We start from the raw sequence: 12156 nt of genomic DNA, 5'->3' as shown, positions 1-12156 counted from the left end.
TGTATAACAGTGTAAATTTAATGTGCACTCTAAATAACTCAACACACAGCCAATAATGTCTAAACCACTGGCAACAAAAGTGAGTACACCCCTATGTGAAAATGGCCAAATTGTGCCCAAAGTGTCAATATTATGTGTGGCTACCAGTTATTTTCAAGCACTAAATAAATAAATAAATAAATAAATGCCACAAGCGCTGTGAAAAGTAATTATACTTTTTTTTATATTGCAAAAAAGTAAATGGAAGTAGCCGCTGGTAGAGGACAAATTCCGTGTCCAGATCTGCCAGATAATGGAAAAAAAGACAACCAAATTCTGCATTCATTATGCATGGAGGTCTAGGGGGATGCATTATACATGGAGGCCTGGGGAGTGCTGCATTATACATGGAGGTCTAGGGGGCTGCATTATACATTGGAGGCCTAGGGGGCCTGCATTATATATGGAGGCCTGGGGGGCTGCATTATAAATGGAGATTTATGGAGTTGCATAATAAACATCAAGGACACCATATACATGGATTATACGGGTGCATTATATATGGAGGTCTATAGGGCTGCATTATAGATGTAGGTCTATGGGGCTGCATTATACATGGAGGTCTATGGGGATGCATTATACAACATGAAAAAAACCTTATACAAGGACTATAGGGGTGCATTATTCATGGTAGAGTATGAGGCTGCATAATACAATATGAAGGACACCTTATACATGGAATGGCCTGCGCAGGAGTACTCTGCATTTTGTCCTTCCCTTTTTCAAGAAAGAAAAAAAGAAAAAAAGAAAAAAATTTCTTGCTTGCCTTTCATAATTATTTGTCCCTTTTTTTCTTGTTTTTTGTTCCTTTTTCTATTCTGTATATTTTATACATGGTTGTATATGCTTAAACATATCTCCTAGGGCCGTATTCTTTAAAGCCATGTCTGTCCCTTTATTATCTATGAGTATTCTGGGTGCAGTTTTTTCTTATATAGCTGTCTGCGATCCGGTGTTCACATAATACAACATTGTGTGCTTTAGGTAGTCACGTTCTATCCTATATGCCTGCCTGGTTTGGGATTCCCTGATTCTTACCATTGTTACTTTCCACTGAGCTATGCCTCTTTGTCCGATCACAGAGCGCGTCTAGCTGGCCTGCTATCCATGGAATTGTCTGTGCTCCGGCTCTATACAGGTGCACGCCTACCGGTTGCTTAGCGACATGGGACGCAGAGGCTGCATTACCCGGAGCATGGCATTTCCTGCTTTATGGTTTCCTGCTTTATGGTTTGCGGCCCAGTGCGCATGCGCCAGTGATGTGATCGGATCACATAGGATTCCCCCTTCTATATGACGTATGCGGCTCACCCCCGCTGTTAACGAAACGCAGGCACTATTAGCTGCTACTATTGGCTCTCTTGATACTTTCTCTCCGCCCCAGATGGTTTTTAATGAATTGGGTCATATGATAGCTCCTTGATTTTTGGATTGGTCACTTATCTGTATAAATAAACCTGCGTTGCACTAATAAGCCACACCTCCTGACGAAGACCCATTTGGAAACATATGTTGAGGTTGCCTGTCCTGGTGCTTTACTCTCTTGAGGTAATGGATCTTTTTGATTAAGTCTGCCCTCTCCATGTATACTTTTGTCTGCAGGTATTAATTGCACTGGTCACCTTACCTTATTTGGACCCACCTGTTTGCACAATGTACTGGTCGGGACCCTCTTACTGTGACCAAATATAAATAACAAAATCTTTTGGTTTAAAGTAGTGCAATTTTTTCCAGCACTTGGCACTTTACAAAGGTCTTTTTAGCTTTTTTGCATGTTTGGCCGTTTTTTGCCTGCTGTTTGTCATTTTTTTAGGGCTCACCTTTTTGTCACTTAGATCCACCCTCTATTAAATTACTTATAACCAACTTTGATATATACATATATTCTGTTTGCACCAGGTCTGGTCTTTTATGCAGTGTTTTTGTATTTCTTTATTTATTTTTCGCTTTTTGTCTTTTAAAGTGTATTTAATAAAATCCAATTTTATAGCCTAATACTTTGGTGTTCTTATGTGTTGCCATGGAATATAGGGGTGCATTATACATGGAGGAGTAGGGGGCTGCATAATACAATATGAAGGTTTATGGGGCTGCATTATAATACATATAGGACTATGGGGGCTACATTATATTATATGGAGGACTATGGAGGCTACCTTATACATGGTGCATTATAAAACATGGAGGACTATGTGGTGCAGTATAATATATGGAGAACTACGGGGTGAATTCTAATACATGCAGAGCTATGGGAAATGCATTATAATAAATGGAGGGCTATGAAGGTGCATTCTAATATATGAAGAGTTATGTGGGACCCGCTATACTATATGGAAGGCTATGTGGGGGCCATTATATTATTTGGAGAACTATTTACAAGGAGGGACAAAGATACAAGCATGGCATGGGAACGCTTTGTGCTGAGGGAAAAAGGCTCAGCTGGGTGCTGAGGGAAAGATGTATAGTAAAGCATAGGTGGGTGCCAAGGACAAGATGGATATCAGAACATAGGAAAGCCATACCTCCCAACTTTCAAAGAAAGAAAAGAGGGACAACCCCATTTCACAACTAGTCACACCCATAACCACTCCCCATCCACACCCATTCAGCACTGCCGATCACATTGTTTTATAAACAATAATGATAAACAGAAAAAAAATAAAATATTCTTAATGCAAACTTGATAGTATTTATTTTAAATTCGAATATTTTAAAACTACAAAATTCTATTCTAATGCAGATCTAACACCTTAATCTACACTATGTAAAAGCTGCACATTACATATAAGGTCTACTCTACTAGATAAATTATCTTTAATAACGTTGTGCTTTTGGTTAACCCCTTTACGACCCCGGTTTGTCCTTGGTAATGGCGGGGTAATTACCGCCGGCTGCTGCGGTGAATCGGTGGTGACCCCCCCCACACATCTTCTGATTTGAACAACAGAAATGTGGAGCTAACAGGCGCAGGTCAATCCGCAATCCACTCACGCCTGCTTTTCACTTAGATCATGCTGTCAAAATGTGACAACGTGATTTAAATGGCCACGCCATTCCCCGCTGCCATCGGAGCCCTGTGACGCAATCACTGGGAGATGAAGGTTGCCATGGTAGCTCGGAGTCATGTGATGACTCCTGTTGCTGCCCTGACGTATTTCCTGTGAGACCTGACAGAGCGCTGGCACTGACAGGAAAGAAGCATTTTTGCTGATCAGAGCTGTGCAGCCTAGATCAACAGAAAAGAACAAGTGATTAGACTTCTGATCCTTAAAGTTCCCTAGGGGGGCTAGTAAAATAAATTAAAAAAGTAAAACAAACGTTTTTAAAAATATGATAGAATAAAAAAACCTGAAAGTTCAAATCACACCCATTCGCCCCACTGAAAATAAAACTGTTTAAAAAATACACATATTTGGTATCGCCGTGTTCAGAAATGCCCGATCAAAATATAAAATCAAATAATGTGATCGGTACACGGTGTGGCTAAAATTTTTTCCAAAATTATGGTTTTTGGTTGCTCCAAAAATTATTTAAAATGCAATATCGGCGATCAAAACGTAGCATCTATACAAAAATTGTATCCCTAAAAACTCTTAGGATACAAAAAATAAGCCATCACTGAGCCGCAGATCCTGAAAAATGAGAACGCTATGGGTCTCGGAAAATAGCGCAAAAAGCCCAATTTTTTGAGGGACAAACTTCTGAATTTTTTTAAGCCCTTAGATAAAAGTAAAAGTATACATGTTTGTTATCTATGAACTCGTACTGACCTGAGGCGTCCTACTGACCTGTCAGCCTCACCATATATTTAACACGGTGAATAAAATATCCCAAAAACAATTGTGCAATTGCACTTTTTTGCAATTTCACCGCACTTGGATTTTTTTCCCCGTTTTCCAGTAGACTATATGGTAAAACTAATGGTTTCATGCAAAAGAACAACTCGTCCCACAAAAATCAAGCCCCCATATGGCAAAATTGACAGAAAAATAGAAAAGTCACGGCTCTTGGAAGAAGGAGAGGAAAAAAATGAAAAATCTCCCAGGGTGAAGGGGTTAATAGAAGCAATTAGAGAAGACTCATTGTTCTGCTGTGATCATGGGAAGCATAAGGCTATGTGCGCACGTAGCGTTCTGTCCCTGCTGAAATTTCTGCAGCGATTTGAACAGCACACATGAACTTCAAATCGCTGCCGAAAGAGTCCGTAATGAAAAAAAAAAAGCTGATTCCATGCGCTCTCACTGCAGCCCCTCCCATAGACAGATCGGGGGCTGCATGCAGAGCGCAGGAATGAAGTGACATGTCACCTCTTAGAACGCGCACTTCGGGCAGCAGTCGAAGCGCTGCGCTCTAATACACCACGTGCGCACATCTCCTGCATAATCTTCATACATTATGCTGGGACACAGGATGCAAGTAGTTATGCTGCGGTGCAGATCGCAGCGTAACTGTATGCAAATACGCAACGTGCGCACATAGCCTTACCATCACCTCTACACAGTGAGGTCAAATGAAGCTGCAGAATCACCACCAGGAACCGTCTGTGACCGCTCTGAGTCGGCACACATCAGCGCTGTGCAGAACAGGCAGGTAGATAACAACTATTTGTCTATGAATTCTTAGCCCCTTAAGAAAAAAAATCCAAACGTCCTGGACGGATAACCCCAATTAACCAACATCACATTATTATTTGTGCTATTATTGGGGAGATAATACCTGTCACTTTAAGGCTATGATCACATTGTGTTTTCGCCAAACATCAATTGCACCGTCAGGGCCTTCTGTGTGAAGCCCTAAAAAAATAGGATTTTAGCACGACCTGTGAAGTGGCTATTGACTTTAATAAGGCAGACCCAGGACCTAGCAGAGCTGAACTGGTTGGACAGCCAGGACCAGCAGAGCTGAACTGGTTGGACAGTCAGGACCAGGAGAGCTGAACTGGTTGGACAGTTAGGACCAGCAGAGCTGAACTGGTTGGACAGCCAGTATGGAGCAGAACGGAACTGGCTAGTCAGCCAGGATCTAGCAGAGCGGAACTGATTGGGCAGCCAGGATCCAGCAGAGCTAAACGGTTGGGCAGCCTGGACACAGCAGAGCTCAACCGGTTGGGCAGCCAGGACGCAGCAAAGCCGAAGCGGTTGGGCAGCCATGATCCAGCAGAGAAGAACCGATTGGGCAGCCAGGATCCAGCAGAGTCAAAACAGTTGGGCAGCCCGTCCAACAGAGATTAAAGGGAACATCCGACCAGTCTGCACTGCACCACCCCTTAGGTGAGTATTATAAAGTGATTTTTACTTTCTACACAGTGGCCTGGGCTCTTATATACAGCATGTTAAAATGCTGTATATAAGAGCCCGGTGGTGGTGGCCGCAGCTTATAGGCCCCAAATCTGGTAACAGGTTCCTTTTAAAGTGAACCTGTCAGGTGTAATATGCACTCAGAGCCAGGAGCAGTTCTGGGTGCATATTGCTATTCCCTGTCTAACTGTCCCTGTATACACTAGCATAGATAAAGGGATCTTTAGAAAAAGTATTTTTAAAGATCTTATATCTTATGCTAATGAGCGCAGGGACTAGTCCCAAGGGCATTACTTCGCTAGGGTAGTCAGCTTACATAGCAGGTTAGCATGTTATTACGCCCCTGTGTGAGGTGAGTACTAACACGCTATGTAAGCTGACTAGCCAAGTGAAGTAATGCCCTTGGGACTAGTCCCTGCGCTCATTAGCATAAGATATAAGATCTTTAAAATAAATTTTTCTATAGATCTCTTTATTTATGCTAGTGTATACAGGGACAGTTAGGCAGGGATTAGCAATATGCACCCAGAACTGCTCCTGGCTCTGAGCGCATATTGCACCTGTCAGGTTCACTTTAAAGGCAACCTGTCAGCAGAAATTTCGCAATAAAACTAAAAGAATCCCCTCTGCAGCTCCTGGGCTGCATTCTAGAAAGGTTCCTGTTGCTATTGTGCCCCCTTTGAGACCTAAAAAAATACTTTATAAAGTCTTACCTTTTTGTATGCAAATGTGTTTTTATGGTCTCGGGGGCGGGCTGTCTGGCGTCCGTTATTCCCCCTCCTGCCGCTATACACCATCCCCATTGCTCATTTCCATACATGAGGACGCCGCCCAGTGCTCCAGAGGTCTCGCGCATGCCCAGTGCCACTCTCGCAGGACTGAGCACTGTGCAAAGTGTGAAAGATTTTGAGGTGATTGCACAGGCGCGAGATTATGGGCGGCGCTGTGATTGTCATCAGCAACGTCATCCAAGTACCCGCTCATAATCTCGTGCCCACGCTTTTCCCTCTGCCTCCACCGTTATGCGCAAGCGCTGGCCATATCATCCATGTTACCTATTACCGCGGGCACGAGATTATGGGCGAGTACTTGGATGACGCTGCTCATGACAATCACAGCGCCGCCCATAATCACTATATATATATATATAGACTCGCGGGCAGGGACCTCTATCCTCCTGTACCTGCCTGTGCCTTGTATTGTTCATGATTATTGTACTTGTCTATACTATGTACACCCCGTTCACAAGTAAAGCGCCATGGAGTAAATGGCGCTATAATAATAAATAATAATATATATATATAACCCCATCCTGGAATATATGTTACCATCGTGATATATATGTCCCCAATCTGGTAAATATGTCCCCACGTGCTGTCTATTGCAAAAAACAACAACATTGCACTCACGGTCCAGGGCTCCCATGTCACGCAGCCTCCTCCTGTGTAGCAAGTGCACAGTGGCCAGCAGCTTTCATCGGTGTTGATGCTATTGCAACACATGACGTCATTGCCATGCGCCACCCTCAGTCATTGGGACACAGATGAAATCTGCCTGCTTCTGTTTGGCAAGCAGCATGTCACGCAGTATAGGGACTCGATGAGTCTCTGCAACGTGATGCATTTCAGCTGGATGTGCAGTGTCGGATGCACATCCAGCTGAAGCAGGGGCTGGGTTCAGTGGGCCCCCTGCACCCCGGGCCCAGTTGCGGTTGTGATCCATATGACCGCGATCTTTATGGCCCTGATGATTTCATCACCTCTTCTAAGCTAAGGAAATTCTGAAAGCATGACCTGTTTTTGGTCGTGAGGACTGAAGTTTGGGAACCAGTGTCCTAAAGGAAGTTGCCCCACAGAAAAGGTTCAAATTCTCCTCCAAGAGAAGAAAATGACCTCCTGAAGTGCAGCCTTTTATACATTGCAGTTTGAGGTATATCGTCTCCATCCTCTCACTTCGGGGCATACTTGTGTATGGAGCACCCTCTCTCTCTGGCACGGCACACACAAGCTTCTGCTCTGCTTGGTCTCCAAGGAACTTTTTTCTTCAGTCTCCTCCTTGGACTCCTTCTTTTATTCAGTGATTGCCTCAATTTCATAAGCTTCCAGTGTTCTACACCCGTCACAGAGGCAACCAGATCTCCAGTGATGTAGCCTTGACTCTTTACAGGGTATGTGCTCAGATTAGGTGGCACTCTTAAGCCCTTCATGGCTAGCACTATACGCAGGTGTTCATGGCTGATGCGTTGAAATCTTCCTGGTATATGGAGCACGGTCAGCACTCGGTGCTTTTTACAGAGGCGCTCTGGAGACCTAGAATTTTTGCTCTGGATGCCAGATTCCAGCAACACTATTGATCTCTCTAACGTCAACTGAAAAAGTTGACGTTAAGAAAGAATTAGGTGTTTTCCATTACATTCATGACATGCATTTGCCAATAAACCACACCTCTACCTCAGTTCTGGATATACAACTTCTCTTATCTTTATAAGAATTATTAGGGAATTTTTGTGACTTTGCTAACTCACTGTGTGCATACAATGAACTTATTCCTTCTGTTACACTGATCTGGTGAAACCTTTCTTTCCATTAACATAAAAATTCTAACTGGAATTACCAGATTTTTTTGTTTGTACTTTATTTTTTTTAAGCCAGTTCCCTGGTTACACAAAGCACAGCAAAGGTGTTGTAGTAAATAAATAAATAAAATAAATTAGAATTTCTGTTTTTCAAAATGTGGATTTTTTTTTTTTGGTTACAGTTTGGTACACTCAAGAGTTGAAGTTTCCATCAAGCATGAAGAAACTGAGAGATGGAGCTGCTTTACCTAAGTTCTTTCTTGCGGTGTTGGCAATAATCTATAAAATCGTAGAATGTGGTAGTGGAGAACGTTTCAAAATTTTATAGAGAAAAGTCCTACAATTGACTGCCAGAGATTTGCGGTGGTAACCACCCAATTGTCATGATGGTCAGTGGAATATTAGACATCCTGATCTTTGGTGGAGCAGTGGCAAGTTGGAATGGTTAGAAATTATTAAAGCTGAATGAGTCTGTCTCTTTTTTCCTTTATCAAATTTATTCTACTCATACAATAAAGTTTTTAAGATTCTTCAAAGATACTGGGTTTACAGAATGAGATTGTGTTCCTTTTGTCTACTCAATGTCCCAAATAGTCCTAGGTATGGGAACCTATGGGAAGGAAAGTTTATTGTCACGGTGAAAAGGGAGAGCAGGGGACCAGGGCTCCTAGACTGGCCCTCAGACCAGGGGGTCTTTAGCTATCCCTTATCTTAAAGTTATCTCTGAAGGTGAGGATGTCTGAGTCACCGATCTAACCCTGCTCCTGACCAGCCCTGATCTTATACTCTCTCCCTATTCCGTGGGAGCGCCGGGACCAGACCCACAGAGATGGGCAAACAGGGGAAATCAAGACTCTATCTGACAGCATTCTCACACAAAGGTAAAAAACAATAAGAGATAAGGAGGAAAATAGGAGTAGGGAGGAAACAACAAGATAGCGAGAGAATTCCACAACAACTGGAAGCACTACGCAATATAATCACCAGCAGGACTGGGACACAACAGCACACAGACCAACAGAGAAAAGCCATAGTTGGCATGGAAAGACAGATTCCACCATCTTAAAAAGGTGAGGTTTCCAACATCATGTGATCCTAGAGGTCTATCAGAGTTTAACTTTTGCTAGCCTGGCCATAAATGAGCACACAGCTGGTCGACGCCTGAATCTGCCTGTATAACTGGGCCCCAGTGCAGCGTTTAGACCTGGGCCCCACCTCCACATACACCAACACTTGGGGTACGGGATAATGACACTGACACTCGGGGTACAGGATAATGACGCTGACACTTGGCTCTTACTCACAGCACCCAGATTTCCCATGATCTTAAATCCCTCTATCAGCACCCAGCTTTCCTATGTTCTGATATCCATCTTGTCCTCGGCACCCAGCTTCCCCATGCTCTGCTATACATCTTTCCCTCATCACCCAGCTTTCCCATATCAGAGATTAGGAAATCTGGGTGCTGAGAGAAGATGTATAGCAGAGCATGGGAAAGCTGGGTGCTGAGGGAGAGAGCCTTTTTCCCTCAGCACAAAACATTCCCATCCCCTGATTGTATCTTTGTCCCCCGTTGTATATGTCGCGACGGGAGGAGGGGACGCTGCGCTCACCCACTGCTCGGGTCCGGCTGCTGCTGCTGCTGCTCGGTGGTGGCTCGAGCGGTGGGCCGGATCCCGGGGACTCGAGCGGCGTTCCTCGCCCGTGAGTGAAAGGGGAATGGTTTTGGCGATTGATGTTGTCCGTGACGCCACCCACGGTTGTGGTGAGGTTGTGACACCACCGCTGCTCTGGACGGGGATCCCGGGAGCGGTGACAGGGAGCAGCTTGGATGTTGTTTCTCCCCTCCGTGGGTAGGGGATTGGTTGTCCCGGGGCCCGGTGAGGGAGGTAGGGATGGGTGGATGGCAGGCGGGTTACGGGGCCTGGTGAGGTGCAGGGTCGCGGGGGCAGTGCTGTGCCGCACGGCACGGTGGTACTCACTCAGCCAATGACGAATGCAAAGTCTCCGGTAAAACAAACGGCTGGATGGACGGGTCCCACAGATGGCTGCGGTGTTTCTCCTCCCGGCAGGTTGATGGTGACTGCCTTTCCTTGCACCTGTGTTGTGTTACGGTTCCAATGGCTTCCCACCGGTAACCCGCTCCCCAGCTTGGATGGAGGCTGAGGGAGCCCCTTTTGCCTGCAGGCTCTGGCCCTGGGAACTGTAGCCTTGGTGGTGACTGTGTTTCCCTTCACGGTTTGAGCGGTTGCCTTCAATCAGGACTTGACTGCTGGGAAACCCCGGAGGTTCCCTTTGCTAACGGATTTGACAAATTTGACGGCGACTCCTAGCCTTGTCGGGGTCCGTAAGCCCTGCCGGATGGTGCTGGCTTCTCTTTACTCTCCGATCCGGTACCGCCGGGCCACCGCCCGTCCACGGTCCATACGGTTTGCTCCAATCAGTCTCTCCTGCAGACGGTCACCACCGTCTGCCAACCTTGCTGTGCCGTCCGGGCCACACACCCGGACCACCTTCAGACTGCTCCTCTACCACTTTACTTCCTCGCACTTCAAAACTGAAAACCCATCTGCCTCCTTTTCCCACCTCCATGACTGTGAACTCCTCGGTGGGCGGGACCAACCGCCTGGCCCACCCCCTGGTGTGGACATCAGCCCCTGGAGGAAGGCAACAAGGATTTTGTGTTTGGCTTTGGTGTGCCTAACCGGGGTGTGCGGTGTGTTGGTGTAGTTCTGTGACGACCTGGCTTGCCCAGGGCGCCACATATACAGTTCTCCAAATACAATAATGGCCCCAACATTGCTTTCCAAATAGTATGAAGGGTCCCACATAACGCTTCATATCTTAGAATACACTTCCATAGTCCTCCATGTATTATAATGCATTTCCCATAGTTCTCCATGCATTATAATTCACCCCATAGTACTCAATATATAGTACTGCAACCACATAGTCCTCCATATATTATAATGCACCCCCATAATCCTCCATGTATAAAGTAGCCCTCCAATTATTATAATGAATTTCTCATAGTTCTCCATATATTTTAATTCACCCCATAGTACTCCATATATTATACTGCACAACATAGTCCCCAATGTTTTATAATGCACCCCCATAGTCCATGTATAAGGTAGGCTCCATAGTCCTCCATATATTATAATGTAGCCCCCATAGTCCTATATGTATTATAACGCAACCCCATAAAACTTCATATTGTATTATGCAGCCCCATACTCCTCCATGCATAATGCACCCCTATATTCCATGTATAAGGTGTCCTTCATTTTGTATTATGCATCCCCCCCAGACCTCCATATATAATAATGCAGCCAGCCTCCCCAGTCCTCCATGTATAATAATGCAGCCAGCCTCTCCAGGCCTCCATGTATAATGCAGCCTCCCCAGGCCTCCATGTATAATGCAGTATCTCCAGGCCTCCATGTATAATAATGTAGCCTCCCCAGACCTCCATGTATAGTAATGCAGCCTCCCCAGACCTCCATTTATAATGCAGCCTCTCCAGGCCTCCATGTATAATGCAGCCTTCCCAAGCCTCTGGCCACCGTGTACGCACTAATTTATATTAAAAAAAACCCAGCAAACAAAAAACAAGTACTCACCCTCTCTCTTCCTTCCACCGCTGCTGTCCTCACCTCTCTCCTCGTTCCCCAGCCGCTGCTCTGTCCTCACCGCTTTCCTCTTCCACCACTGCTCGTTCTCCCCTCTCCTCGTTCTCCCGGTGCTCCAGTCGGCGTCCTCCCGGCCTGCGCTCTGTGCACTCAGCACAGCAGTCGCACGGGAGTGATGTCACCGCGCAGGCACAGGGGGAGAATGATGATGCACAGCGCAGCACCGGCCGCGCTATGCTTCATCATTACTCTGCGCGGTGACGGAGGAGCCACTACAGCCGCTGGCACCAGGCAGGGGGCCCCGGTGCTATCGCTGACACCAGGCAGGGGGCCCCGGTGCTACCGCTGACACCAGGCAGGGGGCCCGGTGTCAGCGGCAGCACCGGGTTATATAGCGGCCACGTGGTCTGTGACAGATCAGCACAGCTCCTCTCTCACTGAAAGGAGCTGGCTGCTGATCTGCCTGGCGGCCGCTGGGCTCCTAACCTCCCGGGCCCAGTCGCAATGGCGAACGCGGTAGTTACGCCCCTGACCAGAGAAACTAAAGTGTAGACTATCAGAATCTGTAGTGTGAAGAGTGTCTGATGCAATCATGACATTCGGCAAGTTTTGA

At 45.8% G+C, this 12156-nt stretch overlaps 1 long non-coding RNA gene across 1 annotated transcript in view; it reads left to right on the top strand.

Annotated features, from left to right (window-relative positions):
* LOC142246089 (uncharacterized) overlaps window positions 1-8368 on the top strand; it is a 60137-nt gene extending 51769 nt beyond the window's left edge. Inside the window, exon 3 of the long non-coding RNA XR_012724866.1 lies at window positions 8094-8368. This is a non-coding gene — a long non-coding RNA (uncharacterized LOC142246089). The remainder of the gene's footprint in view (window positions 1-8093) is intronic.
* Window positions 8369-12156: the final 3788 nt, after the last annotated feature.

This window comes from Anomaloglossus baeobatrachus, chromosome 7, assembly GCF_048569485.1.
Source record: "Anomaloglossus baeobatrachus isolate aAnoBae1 chromosome 7, aAnoBae1.hap1, whole genome shotgun sequence".
Lineage (NCBI taxonomy): Eukaryota > Metazoa > Chordata > Amphibia > Anura > Aromobatidae > Anomaloglossus > Anomaloglossus baeobatrachus.
Note: the sequence above shows the minus strand (reverse complement) of the source record. Positions and strands in the feature narration are given on the sequence as shown.